Here is a 10471-nt window from a genome sequence, read left to right as displayed (position 1 = left end):
TTTATGGCGTTTTACTGTTTTATTTATTATTTCAAACACATTTGTATATTACAGCTGTAAAAAATCATTATTCTATAAATACAGAAGCTACAATAATTGTTCTTTTTCTCTGTTAGAGTTTGCATTGCATGTACGTATATATGCAGCAAGAAGCATTTGTCCCTTGTTGCATGAAGCACACCTTCACAGGAGAACTGTAATTCAGTTAAATTGGTGGTTTATACTGTAAGGTAAAGACCCTGAAATATTAGAAATGACTCCCTAAAATCATACTGCTCTGTATGAGCAAGAACTTGGAAACAGTGGGGAGGAAAAGCTCAATTTTAACAGGAAGAAACAGGCCAGGGGAAGGGCAGCCAGCTGCCCCAACAGGCTGGGGATGAGGGTAAAGAGAAGAGAACATTTCTGGTCTCTAAGCTCGAACTAAGTTGATCCTAATGGCATCCCAATGAGCTACTGCGTTTTTTCTGAAATGACAAAATACGACATTTTACAACAATCTTCGCTAAACAGTATTGACAATGTGAAGGAAACAGATCTAAATGTGTAAAAGAAAAACTTATAGAAAATGAAAAGATAATATTTTTTAAATACACTAACCTTAAGCACATATAGGCCTGGTATATTTGGAGTACGGGCCAAAGCACTACACTATAAATTCAAGAAAACCAATTTGTGGCTTTTGTTTACCCAGCAATAAGTCACTTAGTCAGTTCCTTTGTTCTTACCCCATACTCCATCATTTCCACAAAGCTTATTGCTACAAATACCTCCATGCAGAGCTTGAAAGTAACATAAAAGTCCCTGCTTTATGTCTATGGGAACACACATGCATAACTGGTTTGGTCTTTTACAAAAGCGACTTTATCACACCTATGATTCAAAGGTTGACTGAATGTTAGCTATTGTTACCATTCAGTACACTCTTCGTATACAGTTAGTAACTGATTGCAAAGCGCGTTATGTTACTGAGTCAGTATGCCACTGTGCAAACTGATACTGCTTCTCTGGAAGTATTCCTGGTTGTTTGCCAAGTCAATAAACACGATTATAAGAGCTTGACACTGAGCCAGCAGTCCGACCGTGATAAGCAAAACTTTTTGGAAAGGGACAACCAGGGGTTTAGATGACATCAGAGAGTGGAGACCGATTATGCCATTGTAATCAACAGACAACAAAACAGGGGGAATAAACCCAACAACCCCCAAGTACATTTGATAAGTAGTGATCATGTAAAGTATGATTTGAATATTCTTAGAAAAAGATGCTGACGTCCAGTGTGATTTCTTAGTAAGCAAAACTCAAAATAATCCTCATTGGCTTTCCTTCACAATGAAGACTTTGTGATGGTAGTTAGGCTGAGATCAGGTGAAGTGACAGCATCACAAGGCTCTCTTGTGTGTCTTTTTGTTATTGGATTTGTTATAATGTTGTAATGCAGATTTACAAAGTAATGTAATGAAGACTTATGCAAGTTTAATGGGGAGAAAATAAATATTTTTCCATATCACCATCGGCTTTCCAAGAACGTTGTTTGCAGGTCCACCCTCTACTGTGTTAGCTGACGCTCTTTTCTTGTCAACATAGATGTTCTTGTTTTAATAGAGTTTAATTCTAAATAAAAGCTTTTATGAGGTCATTTATCGCACACCATTAAGACAAGCTTTTCTAAAACTCCCACTGTACATTGCAGTCCCTGGCACACATAAAACAATGGAGCTAGCCTTAAGAATAGGTGCATCTGTGAGGACAATTAACCTCAGGAATATGATTTTTTAACAGCAGGTTCTATTTATTACTAAACCTGTGTTGTGGTGGGTATTATACTTTGTTACTTTCAGGCTAACTGTTAGCATCCATTTTTATTTATTTTTTTGTAAATTGAAAACAATGTGTTCTCCCTAAAAATTTCTAACAGACATTGCTGGTGTGTTTATATTAGCCTAACATCGCCTAACGGGCGATCGTGTCTCAAGAGTTGGGAGTTCGCCTTGTAATCGGAAGGTTGCTGGTTCAAGCCCCGGCTTGGACAGTCTCGGTCGTTGTGTCCTTGGGCAAGACACTTCACCCGTTGCCTACTGGTGGTGGTCAGAGGGCCCGGTGGCGCCAGTGTCCGGCAGCCTCGCCTCTGTCAGTGCGCCCCAGGGTGGCTGTGGCTACAATGTAGCTTGCCATCACCAGTGTGTGAATGTGTGTGTGAATGGGTGAATGACTGGATGTGTAAAGCGCTTTGGGGTCCTTAGGGACTAGTAAAGCGCTATACAAATACAGGCCATTTACCATTTAACAATACCAGTGTAGCTAGCCTTGGCATGGTGGTTCAGTATAAAAGATGGACATAGATAGGTTCTTGTAGAGAACCAGTTCACCGTAGTCTAGTTCCTTGCAACCAATGGATCCTGCTTATCGGTTCCACTTGGGTCTTGGCATCTGGGCCTGAAACGTGGCGCCAAAGCTGAATGGAATTAAGCCTGTTCTCTATTTAATGTCCTCCAGACGGCGTGGAGGACACGCCGAGGGCCTGCTCATTTCTTTCTAAGTGAGCAAATGTACAAATTCAGCAGGTTTGAAACCTGGTTTGTTCTGTCTGACAGTTCAAGTGTGCTTGAACTACAAAACTGTCTGCGATGTATCGTTGGTGGTAGTGGTTGGGTGTTAGTGTTGTTGTAGCTAAGAAGGTAGAGCAGGAAGGTTGGTGGTTTGATCCCTGGCTGCTCAAGTCTGCAGGCCAAATATCCTTGGGGAGGATACTAACCCTGAGTTTCTCTGTTAGATAGAAAGCACTTAGGTATACAAAAATAGTGCATCATTGGTCTGTGCTGTATTGTGTGACTGAATATTCTATAATAAATTATATTTTTAGGGAATATTCTTTTAAGAAACTTTCGTGCCAATAAAGCACACTTTGGACTGTACTGGATTGACTGTGTATGTTATAGAAACAAGGTATTGAATGGTTAAAAGTGGCTTGTGGTCTAAAGCACTGTGTGTGCTCAGTAAGACTAGAAAAAAAACCACTATTGGGTCCATTACTATATCTCAATGCTAACCCCCAACTGCCCTCAACCTCATAAATCCTCTTTGATATAGATGCCTGAACTCTAATTGATTATACTACCTAGAAGAGGAGCTATACGGATCACGTTTAAAAGCGTTTATAACATTTTAAATCTTCTCTGGTGTCTCAGTTTGTTTGCTTTGGAGAATTCAATGAGCATTTAGAGATTTAGCCTTAGCACGCAAATACTTTTTGTTAGATACTAGCATCAATTTTAAGTTGAAAAGCATATCTTGCTGTGGCTCACCCTCTTCCTTCCCCAATTCCGAATCCGATTCTACTCTGTGATTCTACTCGCAGGCTACTCTGTGATTTTCAGCGTGACTATATAATACTGAATGATCATTTTTATTGCATATTGCCATCCCTTGGTCCAAGAGATACAGGGAAAACGAGCAAGAACGAGACTCTTCAGCTGACAGAAAGCGTTTGGCCGTGCTGCAGCTCTTCTCATCTGTTTTAAATTAGAGAGCAGTCACCACAATATAAATACCCTGTTATCATGAAGTAGTTTAGCCTCCCCCGATACAGCCCTGAGATGACAGAGACAACAACGGACGCCCAATACACCAAGTCCCCCTGGGGGCATGTCACGACTCGAGGACTGCATTTAACTTTTATTACCCAAGGAGATGAATTGGCTGCTCCCCACCCTTATTTGGGAGTGTGGTGTGTGTGTATACGAAGGGTTGCGGTTCTATAGTAAAGGCAGCATGGCTCAGTCAGAGCGGAGCCAGGTAACTGAGCAGGGCTCCAGTGTGAAGTCCACTCGGAGACATCATGACTCATGTCTTATTTTGTTGTTTAAGATTTTCTTTCTTTTTCTTTCTTTTTTTTGGCCTAGTGTCAGAGAAAGCTGCAAGGCGAAATGGTTTAAATGAAAATATACAGAGACCCTAAAATCCGATAATCTGGCATACAAGGTATTTATCTTGTGTGTTCAAGCAGTTAATTATTAAGAAAAACCACTTAATTTACTACAAATTTAAATGCATCTCAAACACATTGTGACATAACCCAAACCTGGATACGCGGTAGGAGATGTATGGATGAATGAACACAAGATAAAAGATATGGTCTTGCAAGAGTGAAAATAAAGAGCTGCATATGGTATAAAATGTGCAATGACATAAATCAAAACAGCTACTACTACTGAATCAGTATCATAGTTAACAACCAATACCAGTAGACCAGCATGCCTCAATAGCATCATTCGCCAAGAAGCAGGTTGGTGTTATGGGTAGGTGTTGGAAAGCATTAATGACTGTATGGTAGCACATACAAAATTTGCTGCTATTTTGTAGACAGTTGTCGACAGTTGGCTAAATCCACAAAAAGCAGTAAATCATAGAGAAGCCCCCCCCCCCCACCCCACCCGAAAAATCCATGACAGCAGCACAGATCAGCTGATTCTCTTATTCTGAGGTGAGTCATTTTTCCCCATTTTCCCATACCCTACACCAGCATTGTCCCATCTGCAATGGATTAGCAAGCCAGAGAGCGTGGACTATGGTGTGATTTGGATCTTAGATATGTGTGAACAAATTTGGTGCCAGTAAATTACTTTTTGATCCATTTTGCCCTAAAATGTGGAGTAGCTGCAAAAACTGAATGCATTGACTTAAGATGACTGTTGTTGTGCATTGAACTGTTTCCCTGACGCAACTGCAAGAAACAGAGAGTACTCAAAAGGTGATAATTGAAGTGTCATCACTCTGTGATACATGTCAAGAGAATGCTCTGTGGATTCATAAACTGCAAAGTTATAAAAAGCTCTGTCCTCAATTTCTCTTGGTTCACATCAGCACATTAAAGCATTAAACGAATGAAGAAGAGTGATGGAAACATGGTTTTATTATAAAATGGAATTTATGTGTTTATGTAAAATGAGTGCAAATCATAAAGTACTGTGTAAAAGTCTTCAGCCACCTCTCTTTTCTTTATGTTTTGAAATGTGCAATCTTGAATGGAAACGTGGCTTAAAAGGCAAAAAGACAGCGAAGGTTCTTCAAAACAGCTTGAACTCTCTTAGACAAGCTTTTCTATAATTTCTTAAAGTAGTCTTTAGGAATAGTTCTCCAGGCTTCTCCAGACATTCCTAAAGACATATGGTATTGCATTGTGGATCAAAATCCAATCAGTTTTGACAAGTTCCCCAACACAACTGACTGAAAAACAGCCCCAAACCAAAACAGAACCTCCCCTGTGTTTTACAAAGGGCTGCGGACTGTAATACCTCTCTACTAACTCCATACTTACAAAGATTTAAACCAAAAATTGCTGTATTTATATTTATCACTCCTTAGGACTTTTGTTCAGTCTGGTTCTTGTGCAGTTTGGCTTACCTCAGCCTTAGGAATGGCTTCTTTCCTCACTGAGAACATGTCTGATGAGGTTTTGAAAAACAGAACATGAATCTCAGGTTCTATGTCAGGTTTTGGCTTTCTCCTATTCATATCATTCATATACTGTTCATCTGTTATTTCTTTTAGGCTTGCCACTTCTTCGTTTTCCTCAATTTCTTCCTCAAAACTCAAAGTTTTTTAGTTTTTGGCTAATGACACTTTCATAATCACCTTGTTCCTGCAAAAAATGCTGTTTTATGCCTGCCAAATGTTACCGTCTTTGGATCCAACTAAAGAAATGAGAACAAACTGTGTTTTTGCAACAGGCTGATTGTAACAAAGTGCCTAACGATACCATTTAAGATTCTTTCTTTGCTAAGTTGTCAGTTATAGACACAACATTGGTTCAAAACTAAGTGCCTTTTTTGTGGATAAATGATTTTTAGGTCAGATTAAACTGGTTTAACAAACAAAAGCATTCATCTGACAATGGTCAGGTACAAGGACTGGACTGAAAATGAGTGAAAAAGCAGCCAGTGCTTAAAGAAAAACTTGGAAAGCCTTGCATAAAAGCTGGAGAACTGTTGCTCAAGACCACAAAAAATTACAAGAAAGTCTGGTTCATTGGCAGCAAAATATAAAGAAATGAGAAGTGGCTCAATACTTGTACACAGCACTAAATATAGATAAGATTAATGCAAAGAAAGTCCACGAGCAAACCCCAAATCTTCCCGTTGAGGCAATCTCGTGTTTCTCAGGCTACAGATAGACACCAAAGGGTTAATGTCTAGCGCTCCCAGGCAGAAAGCCAGAAGTAAACAAAAAGAGCCAGAGCCAGGCACTGGAGCTTCTCTTGCTGCTGAAGTTGAGGCGTGACCCTTGAGATAGGCACCGAGTTATCATGAGGGCGTCTCTAAAAGTGAGTGGCCAGGAGAACAGAGAAGTCTTTGTCAGGGCTGTTTGTAAAAAAAAAAAAAAAAAAAAAGAACTGCTGAGCCTAGCAGACACCCCCACCCCCTCCACCACCACCCTCTGCACATATCTACCCCTCCCATCCTACCTCCATTTTTCTTTTTTAACTCCTTCTCCCAGAAGTCATACACACACTTGTCTGTATTTACCAGCAGTCCCAGGAGACAAGGCTTCCACTCCAGCTGGTGAGAGGTTGAGGAGCAGAGCACAAGGTCTGTTTTGTCCCAAAGAACCCAAAACTATGTCAGTAGTGAGTTCTTCCATGCATTTTTAGACTTTAGGAGAACCTGCTGCAGAGTTTTAAAAAGTCTTTGTTTGCAGCTGAATAAGCTTTGAAGGACTTTGCCATCCCATTAGGAAAAAAAAATCTTGTGATCTCCAGATGATTTATAAGGATTAAAATACTTTTGTACATAACAAATTACATGTTTGCTGCTTTGTTTGCAGTTGCCACAGTGAAAATTTGCCCAAAGATGCCTTTGAGGTTGTTTACTGTCAGGACAAGATGAAAATGTTTCACCGAATCATGAAATCAAATTACTCTGAAATGAGAACGAAAACACGTCAGCAGGCCTATGGAACACTTTGGTGTCCTTTGAGAATCATGACCAGCGTGGCGTAATTTTCTTTTTTGTCTCGTAATGTTCTCAGATGTCTCGCTCTGTTCGAACTGAGGACGAGCAGTCTGCCTGTGAGTGATTTGTGTTGCGTGCTTGCGTTCGAACGCACGCTCACTCTCACTTACCTCAACATGCTGTTTGCAAAAAGAAGAAGTAGGCACGTGTTTTCTATCTGAGAAGTACAGAGAAAATCCCCAAACCTAGATCTGCTTTTTTTTATTATCTTAGAACATCAGCTCATGTCAGCTCACCCCTCGGCACAACGCTGCAAAGAGTTAATAAGAGGAAATGGGAATACTCTCAGTTTTCCCGAGGCCATCTGTTTCAGCAACACCCAACTCCATACACATATCCATGCACTCCTCTAACCTTCTGTGGTGCCCCTGTCTACACAAAGCACCTGCCTGGGGGAGATTGCTTTAGAAACCCGGTGACAGAAAAGTGAATCACAGATTATATAAGGTTGAACCTTCCCTTCCCCAAGGGAAAAGCATTTATATTGGAAAAAAATAGTAGTGGTGAGCTCCATCAGTGCCTTCAGGTCTTATGAAATGCTTCTATTTTTCATGCTAAATTAGTAAGTGACTTAGGGACATTCAGTGGGGTCGGGTTGGGGGGGGGGGGGGGTTAGTCACAGAAGAGGTTTTTATCCAGGGATACAAGTTTTTTCAGATTGTTACTAATTGTGGTAGCAGAAGCTTGTGAAGTGATGCACACATGACTAATTACACAGCTTACAATGTGTTTTTATAAATGCAACCATTGTATCTTTAGGGATGCCAATTCAGGTCTACTGGCTAATCCAGCACTTTGATCCAGCACTGAATTAAATTATCTGAAGAATTGCTGGACAGACTGAGAATTGCTGCAGACATTCTTAGTCCCCAGCGATTAACTCTAATAACTTTAGTCATTCCCAGACCTTTAAGACAAAACCACACTGCAGTCCAAGTTTTCTCTTTTCTCTCTAAAAAAACTTTAGTTAACGAAATGACACACCACATATATTCATGTTCACTGGATATTGTCTCCTACCGATGCTGGTGGTGTAGTGACTTGATTGAATTGAATGGACTGCAGTGATATGTATTTATTGACACTACTGACCATTGCATTAACTGTTTAGTAATTACAGACAGTTTTATACGCAGGCATCCATTTGCAGAAGTTTAAAAGTAACTGAACAACTGACTGTTTAGCAGTTTTGTAGCCAGGTTCCTTTGTTATTTTATGACAAATTAGGCAGAAATCTGAAGTTGACTCTTTGTGTTGAACTTGGTTTGGTAGCTTTTCACTGCAACTCTCAATATGAGGTCTAATGGGGAAATTATGGTTCTGCACATTGGTAGTCTGTTGGCAGTCCATTCACTGCCCATCTGCATGCAGAGAGCTTTTGTCGACTCATATAGGCAGTGGCAAAAACATGCGCTGCGACATGTCTGTGGGTTACTCTTGCTTGTGCTGTTGTCAGCCCACTAGCCAATGCAGAAAAGAAGGAAGATATAGCATACAAAGAGTGTTAAAAACAAAGAAAAGTGTCCACTGCAGGCACTGTGTGTACTTTTTGATGTCTTGAGGCATCTCCCCACTGTCACTTGTGTTCCTGTTCCAGCCCACTTGTTAACCAGTCAGCATTCTACTGATGTAGAGCATCACTGTCAAACACTGTGTACCTAGGATTCTGAAAAAAAAAAACTGCACAGGAACACATTTGTGTTGGTTGTCGTCCACTGTCACCACTGTAAACAGACATAACCATGCTAGCATAAAAATATATTAATATGAGTGAAGGGGGTCATCATTAGGCTCAAGACCTAATTTAAAGCTAACAGAGAGATAACAAAAAAATCCCCTCTCTGGATAAAAAGAAACTATGCTTCCACTTGTGCTTATATGACTGTAACTAGTGTGACTGATGATAGAAGTAGCAGGAAGAATTCTGAAAAGTACAAGGCTAGACTGTTTTCTCAGATTCAGCAAAACTGAGCAGACAGCGCTTCAAAGTCCAAATGGATAATGACCAAAGCATACTGCAAAAGTAACCCTAGAGTTCCTTGAGGTTAGTGAAGGAGGCCATCCCCACGAGGAAAACCAAAACAAACAAACAAAAAATATATATAAACCAAAAACCTTAGGAGTGGCCAAATCAATAGTCAGTCTTATAGATATTTACGCTCTTAAAAAAACATGAATCCAATGGGATTCAACACCAAAAGTCCCAAAAGACCACTAAGACAACTAAGGAACATGATGACAGAATTATTTCCATGGTCAAGAACAATAACTTCACAGCATCTAACCAAGTCAAGAACACTCTCAGGGAGATCATTGTCATGATCAAAAGAAGCCTTTTTAAATGGAAATACAGAAGGTTTACAACGAGCAAACAACTGATTACCCTCAACAAAAAGACGACCAGGTTAGATTTGGCCAAAAAACATCTGAAAATGTTGCACAATTCTGGAAAACCCCCAAAATATTTTGGATAGAAAAAGACCAAGATTAAGTTGTATCAGAATGATGGGAAGTGACATGTATGGAAAGGAAGAGAAAGCATATCACATCATCTATCGAACATAGTGGAAGCAATGTTATGGCACGGGCTTGCATGGATGCCAGTGGAACTGGGTCACTAGTGTTTATTGATGATGTGTCTTCTGATAGAAGTTGTGAAGTGTACAGGGCTATACACTTTGCTCAAATTCAGCCAAATGCTGCAAAACCAAACAGACAGCTCTTCACAGTCCAGATACATTATGACTCAAAGCATACTGCAAAAACAACCCAAGAATTTCTCCAAGCAAGGAAATGGGATATTTTTCAATTGCCAAGTCAGTTACAGACTGTAGATCATGACTGACTACAAATGTTAAAATCTTAAAAACAGTCCTTACATTTAAAATTATGTTAGTCTGATCAGTCAATCTTGATTTAAAATCCACCCAAATCGGAGTTTGTGTCATCTCACACGCGCAGACCAGAAGCTGTTTACAACACTAGTACAAAAGCAGAAAAATACCCCACAGCAGTAACTGCTTAATTCAAGATGTAATATGATAACATAAAATAAAGTTGCTTGACTTTTTATCATCATATCAAGAACTCATTGTGTCCATAAAGTGGAAACAGTCTTGCAGCAGGATCACACCAGCTGTGCCACCTGTCTACATAGACAAGTTTTGACCTATGAGCATTTTACTAGTTAGCCTAAAATAAAGATATAACAGTAGCTCTGGGTACTTTTAATACACTGGGAAGTTCACCAATAAGTTTTAATCTCAAAATCATACTAAGCAGATGTGAGGGTGTCTTGCAATGTGCCTTTGATGCCAATGGTTGTGGTGATCTCCCTGCAGTTGAAAGTATCAGCTAGGCGCTCTTAATTATCGCAAAATGATCTATCTGGGTCATCAGGACAGCTCACATTAACTTTAAAACACGCTAACTAAGTCCAGAATAACCATCTTGGGGTGATA

Source organism: Neolamprologus multifasciatus, chromosome 15 (genome assembly GCF_963576455.1).
Source record: "Neolamprologus multifasciatus chromosome 15, fNeoMul1.2, whole genome shotgun sequence".
NCBI classification, from domain to species: domain Eukaryota; kingdom Metazoa; phylum Chordata; class Actinopteri; order Cichliformes; family Cichlidae; genus Neolamprologus; species Neolamprologus multifasciatus.
Note: the sequence above shows the minus strand (reverse complement) of the source record.